Source organism: Tyto alba, unplaced genomic scaffold, assembly GCF_018691265.1.
Source record: "Tyto alba isolate M040663 unplaced genomic scaffold, T.alba_DEE_v4.0 Super-Scaffold_13, whole genome shotgun sequence".
Taxonomy (NCBI): Eukaryota; Metazoa; Chordata; class Aves; order Strigiformes; family Tytonidae; genus Tyto; species Tyto alba.
The window spans coordinates 37,584,500-37,591,575 of NW_024881275.1; positions in this window are offsets into that span (position 1 = coordinate 37,584,500).

The window sequence follows — 7,076 nt, forward strand, 5'->3', positions numbered from 1 at the left end:
TGTTGAAACCACCTCTGGTTAGAATACTGGAAGTACCAGTCTTGATGACTTCTAAGAGGTTCTTGAAGCTTGCTGATTTAACTTCAAAACTGATACTTGTTTTTAAAAATGTGAGCAATGCCCTGCTCCCCCTTCCTCCTGCTCCAATTATGTGGAAAGTTTTGCAGAAGTTATAGCAAGATAGCAAAAGGGCAAGGGAGTACAGTGTGCTATTTACTATAGCTTTAATGTAGTATCGGATGTAGACTGACTTATGTCATGGGTGTATAAATTTCACAAGGTTATCATATTACTTTTCTTCACAGTTTTAACAAATTTAGATTAATATTTTGTTTCAGCCATGCCTTTTAGACCAGATCTATTTTTATTTTTTAACTAAGTTTATGGGTGTTTTCAGCATAGTTTTAGCTGGTTTAGAAATCTACTATTTTTTATTGCCATTTGTGATGTTGAAAATGTAGTTCTTCCTCATAAAAGAAATTATAATTTGATATTATTAATGTATAATCAGTATATCAATATATTAACATATTTGGTGAAGAGTTCTGCAGATCTCAAAAGAAAGCATTCAGAGAATTAGATATGTGAACAGTGTCAGAAAAAGTGCTCTATTTATCTGGTCAGCAGTTTTTGTTTTCTACTTTGTTTGATAATTGGAATTGTTTTCTTTTCAGTGTTTTTGTAAACCAGCATAGGTGTTAATGCCAAACGTGAAATGACTTTTGCTTTTTTTAAAAAATATCCTCTGAGATGACATCATAAACTTACAAGTCACTAAGAAAGTGTGCTGATGAAGTCTGAACTTGATTCTCCACATTCTTTGTTGCATTTCTAGACTTGACTGCTTAGTCTTAACTGAGTGCTCAGTAAGTTGACTGCTCATTGAGCATTTTGAAAGATTTGCCATTTGTGGTACCTTTAACATTTTACAAGTTGCATTTAAAATAGTTATAAAATTGTCCAACTTTATAGTTTTTTAATATTATATAATTATGTTATGCTAACATATCAGTCTACACATTAATTAATAACATTTTGTTGTTGTGGTGGAGGGAAGACTGATGTGACTTATTTTAAAAATTGCTTAATCAGCCTGCCTTCTGATGGATACAAATTTTTTCAAAATCAGTGAATACATGCTTTTCTTGGCCAAACAGAATGTGAATTACTATAACATCTTGGTGCATTGACACAATTCAACAGACAAAAAAATGTTTAATGTTCTCTCTCCTTCTGCAGTCTTTGACATATGTTTTCAGGTTTATTCCTTTAATGTTTACCTACTGTGTTCCTTATTGCTACAATGACATGTTTTTTTCTTTCAGCTGGAACCAATATGTGATTTAAAGTATCTCCTCGTCACACTGTAGTGTATTTTCTTAGTGAAGATTTCTTTTTTACTTCATGTTATCTTTCTAAAATAACTGAGACTGTGCTGTTCTGTACAATATCAGGTGCATAGAATTTAACTGACAGTAACTTGCAGGGTATATTTCAGATGATGAATACCCATCATTTTTGTATTAACTTGTAATTACAGGGGAAGATTTATAAAGTAAAATATTTGTTTCCCTTTTCTCCAAGAAACAGCAAGCTGTTTTAAAAATTCACTGAAGAGCATCTCATCTTGTCACATTTGTTATTTCTAGCAGACCTTTATAGTTTTTGTGCTACAGGCAGTGTTGTGTTTTGACATGTAGGACTGGAAGGCACATCCTTCAACTCCAGGCCTACGTTGCTCATGACTACTGGTCATAACACTCTCTTGCAAACTTGCATGTTCTAGATGAAAATTGCAGGAACTCTTTTTTTTACCCTTTCCCTAGTTCATATATTATCAGTAATCTCAAATGCTGTTGGTCAAGCCTTGTATTCTGACAATTAGAAACTTCCTTCTCTCTGCTTATTTTTGTCCAGTCGGCATTTGTTTAGTCTTGTACCAAGATTGGCCCTAAATAATTTTTTTCCCTGTTCTTGTATGTAATTTTTTAAAGCATGCTGGCAACAACATTGTTCCTCCTTAAACCAATCTCATTTTTTTTCCGATAAGATATTTGTTGTTTTCCCTTCATGGTATTTGCCCTGATCTTAGGAGCTTTACTCTGTATGACAGTTTTGAATAACCCTTTTATTTATTTTTATTTCTTATTATGCATTGGTGAATAAAGTAACATGTTGAATTACATATATGTTTCAGCACTGCTGTGTGCAGCGACTTTAACATTTTGCCAGGTACCCAGAAAAAAATATGTGTTTTTTTGTATAGCTGTCCAGCACTGGTGATTTATCATGCTGTTGCTTACTGGCAAATATAGATTCAGTGCCAATGCACTGAAGGTGCCAAGTGTCACTTCACAGGATATTAGCTAGGTAAAACTGTCTTTTCTCAGTATTTATTGTTCAAACGCCCATTTTGAACCAATTGCTTTACAGAAGTATACTTAGGACTGGCCTTCTCAACCTCAGTAGAATGCTCTCTGGAAAACTTTCCTACTGACAAAAAGAGACACTTACAACCTATCTGCTTGTCCAAACAGCCCCAAATTTGTACAAACAGTAACTACTGCAGAATATTTGGAGGTGGTTTTACATGAGACTTCAGACATTGATTGTGCAGATACCTCTGCTTGCCTGCTAAAAATGCGACATTCTGTCTCCAGAGATTGTCTTAATACCTTTAATAATACCATAATACCTGTTTTAATACCTTTTAATAATGTTCTCTTAATTCTCATGTTTTATTGCTATGCTGTGGGTTCCTAATTCAACTTATAACACTGCCTGTTTTGAATAACATGTAAGTATGTTTAAACACAACAAAACCCAATCACACACCTCACTTGTCTTTACAACATTAGCCAGGAAGTCACCACAAAGTCAAAAAGTAGCTTAGCCTTTTCATTTAAGAACATAAAAGTGTGATTTAAAGTCCTTTTGCCAGGGTTAGTTCCCAGCACTTGCGCTGTCTCTGCCATACATTACTGCCAGGGTCTGGATTGCTCCTGATGTTGGCATTGCGGAGGTTTTCTCCTTCCTTTTGTCTGACAGCCTTGTACTCCCCCTATTGCTGTGTACATACTAAGCAGATGTGCAAAAACTGCTACAATATCAAAAGCAAGAGGAGAAGAATGTTTACTAAGTCATGTTTTTATGTTGCCATTTTTAGTGTGGACATGTGAATTGCAGGGTTCCTATGTCACTGCCTGCAAGGCATAGGACTAAGAAGAAGCAGGACTTTTTTGAGCCGGTTCCTGATTTTTTTTTTTTTTCTTTTTTTTTAAATGAACTTGAATGAAAAGAAAACAAGGCCCAGTGTTTTATACCACATTTCAGATGAGTGTGAAAGTAGATTTTAGTGCTTCTGCTAAATATACTACAGCGACTTTCCACTTAGTAGGATTAATTGGTATAATGAAAACATGAGTTGGAAAATGCTAGTATGAGACCAGTGGGAAAAGAAGATACTGTGACAGAACAGAATAACGGGGATTAAAATAGCTTTCTTGTATTTAAATTCTTCTTTCTATTAAAAAAAAAAAAAGCTGTTTCAATTTATAAAAATATTTTTTCCTTTCAAAATCAGTGCTGATATAAAGTATAACTTATATGGTGTATGGTCCTCATTCTCTGTTATAATGTGACACTTTCTACTACTCCTTTGTTTTATATTTGCTATTTTTTCTGAGCCTGACTTACAGTTTTGTTCTGATATAGTGGATTTGTATCATAATCAATAGTTTACAATTGTGAAGTGTATGTTTCATATATTGGCAAAATGAGAGCACTCGCACTTTTCAGTTGAATTTTTTAACAAATAAAGTTTCTGTGGTGCTTTTGTGTTGTGTGTTTCTAGTTGCTAGTGGAATAACAATGTGTTAGAGGAGAAACTGCACAGAGAGAAAGAAAGACTTTCAAAAAGAATTCTAGTAACCCAACAGAGAGGAAACAGCCTTCACAGAGTAAATAAACCAGATTAACCTGAGACTACACTGTTAATTGTCATGATTCCAGCTGCCTTTAGACATTTCAGCTACATAAACAGACATCATCCTGTAGGTTTATGTAGGTTTTTGCAAAACAAACAAACAAACAATGAACAAAAGGACAGACCTCTTTATTGGGTAAGTACACTCAAGAAATTTCAACAGAAAAGTAAAAAAAGTGCTAACGGTAATGACAAAGCCACTTTTCTCATGCTGTGAATCCCTGTATCTTCTGTGATATAGTGTACGAGGTGCCAAAAAAGGTTAATTGCCATCTTGCACTCAAGGAAATCTTTCACTCTTCTGCCAGCAACCTGTCCCAATAAACAAATACAGAGTATATGTGTGGGTTTTTAAAATCTTGTTTCTATCTTGAGTCTGGAATGTTTTTCTTTCTTTTTACTGGGCAGTTTAAGAAGTGTCTGTAAAATCTGACATGTTTACATGACTTCATTAATTCCCTTTTTCTGCTTGACATTCAAGGGTAGCATCAATTCCAGCATGAACAACAAAAGAGAGATGGAAACAATAGTCGGCAAGAAATGAAATAATTTAGAAAACAGAATATTTGAGCTGGAAAACCTTAATGAAGATCTTGATGAAAGAAAAGACAAATCTGAGTGTCATTAACAGGAATTGAGGTCCAGATTTTCAGGATCTGAAGAGATATATAGAAGATCATACAATCCTTTAATAGTTGAAAATTATCTCAGAGTGTTGTGGGGCCTGTATTAAGGGTTGAATTAGTCTCTTAAAAAATTAAAATAGTGTTAGGAAAAGTGTGTCAGGTCTCTTGTGGTTTTCCCAATTTCTTTTCTTTTAATGAAAGGATACTGTGATGCAGGTAAAACTAATATTTATCTTTCAAACTTTCTTCTTCTGCATTTGTGAAAATTAAAATCAAACTAAATGATTCAGGAACCGACCTCGTGTAGCTGGAGAAAGATTACACCAGAAGGCATTACTAAATTATTTAATCCCATCTGAAGGCAAAAATGTTTTCCCAGACATCTGCCACTAAGCCCAAACCATACAAGACCTGTGGGTGCTGGGGTGTAGAACAGACAACTGAGGAGACCAGAATGCTGCCACCACTTGCAGCTTCGATACTGGTAGGGAATTAATCAGGTCTCTATAACATCAGAGGGAATACCTATTCCAAACAATATTTCATTCTGCAGAGGAAGTGAAAAAAAAATTCTGTACTTCTCTAAGAAGTTTTTCTTTGGTTCCATGTCCTTATCTTCTTCACTGCACAGCTCACTGATTTATTCTACCAGTGCTCTCTTTCTAGCTATAGAAATTGGTGTAGCTCTGTTTCAGTCAGTGAAGCTGTGCAGGCCTTCAGCAGCTGAGGATTGGTACTCTATTCTGATGAGCAGAATTCAAGTTTTCATATTTCTTTAGACTGAGGCTTAGCATGCTCCACCCATTCCCTTCAACTATTCCACATTTTCAGTTCAAATAGAGCTGATACTGAAACATTCCTCTCAAGTGCCTTAATGCTGTGTCACTACTGACCCATAATTGTATGTTTATTTCTCAATTATGCAAATCTGTGCACTCTGAATGGGGAAGGTTTGATTTGCATAATTTTTAGATTGTTATTTCCAAATAAATATGAAGTGTCTATGAGATATTTCTATGTTAACTGGTTACACCCATCAGATTGTCTTTCCCCTGAAGCCTTGCCAGAAATTTTTGTTTCCATGCCTATTATGTCTTTCTTTGCCTCAGAAATTTAAATGCATCTCATCTTCAAGAAGAAATCACTATCTCAGAAGAGGAAGAAGAGATAAAGATCTGACAGTAACCTAATCAATTAAGACTGACTGGCTGATGCCTTGGTCCTTCCTTCTCTCCCCGCTTTCTTTCCTCTCTCCTTCCCATCAGCCCTCCAGTCTAGAGGACCATGTTGTGCATTTGAAGAAATGCAACATCTTTGTATATCAAAAGTCTTGAACAAAACAAAAAAAATATTTCCAGAATAAAATATAAGAAATAATAAGAATAAAAGGAAATTGCTATCAAGTCAAGTTTGGGGCAACAAGTTTTGTATATATAGAATTAGAGTTAAATAATCAATATTAAAAAGAGGATTCTGTAAAACCAACAAATTACAGGTTGGATGCTAGCAAGTTAAAAGTTGTGATAAAATCCTTTTATGGAAGTTAAGTCTTCAGTTTTGATGTGATTAAAAGCCTGATTATTATAAACCAGTGAACAGATTAAAAGGTTTTGATCCTATTGTGAAAACTTATGGGAAAATCTAATAAAAAATGTTGTATAAGTGGCTTATTGTTTTCCACCACCCATCTAGCTATAGTTAAATCCATAGTTTTTCGCAGCCCATCTAACACTGATAAAAAGCAATTTATAATCATGTTTGTCAGTTGTCGGGTGGAAAAGATAGTATCTTGACAGCTTAGAACAATTTTTTTTTTTCCCCTACTAAATATACAATTAAGTAGGTTTAAAATCAGTTGAAACTTATTTTAAGAGATAAAGATCATTAGCTTTTTCTGAAACCTGTATTACCAGGCTTAAGAGAGAATGGACATCAAGAAAGAAAATATTGAGATTCATGGGCCTAATCGCATAGATACATAATCACGCTAGTCAGCTAACAAGATACTGAGAAATGAGATATCCATTGATGATGTCCATTAATTTTGTAGTCGGTACCATTTCAGAGTATACTAATTGACAAGGAACTGAGGTCTTTTGCTGGGAAATGAACTGTCTAGGTTTGAAAATAGGTTGAAAATTTTGATATAATTATTGATGTTCTGAATAATAAAAAACATTATGTTATTTGTGGCAGAATTACAGATGTTTTTGCTAACCAGGCAACAAGAGTCACAATAAAGTTTGGTGTGAGATTCTCATGAGCAGCTTTTGAGTTATATGTCTTTTAATTTTACAGCTTACAATATTTGGTATAATATAATGTGACTTAAAATTTGTAGTTCTTTCCTGCTGTGTTGGAGTCATTAATGCATAAAGCTTAGAAACCTGGTGCTGTTGCAGTTGGATCTTGGGCTTTGTATGATGCTAGAAGGTTGGTGCAAAGACTAAGAAATTAAGGACTGT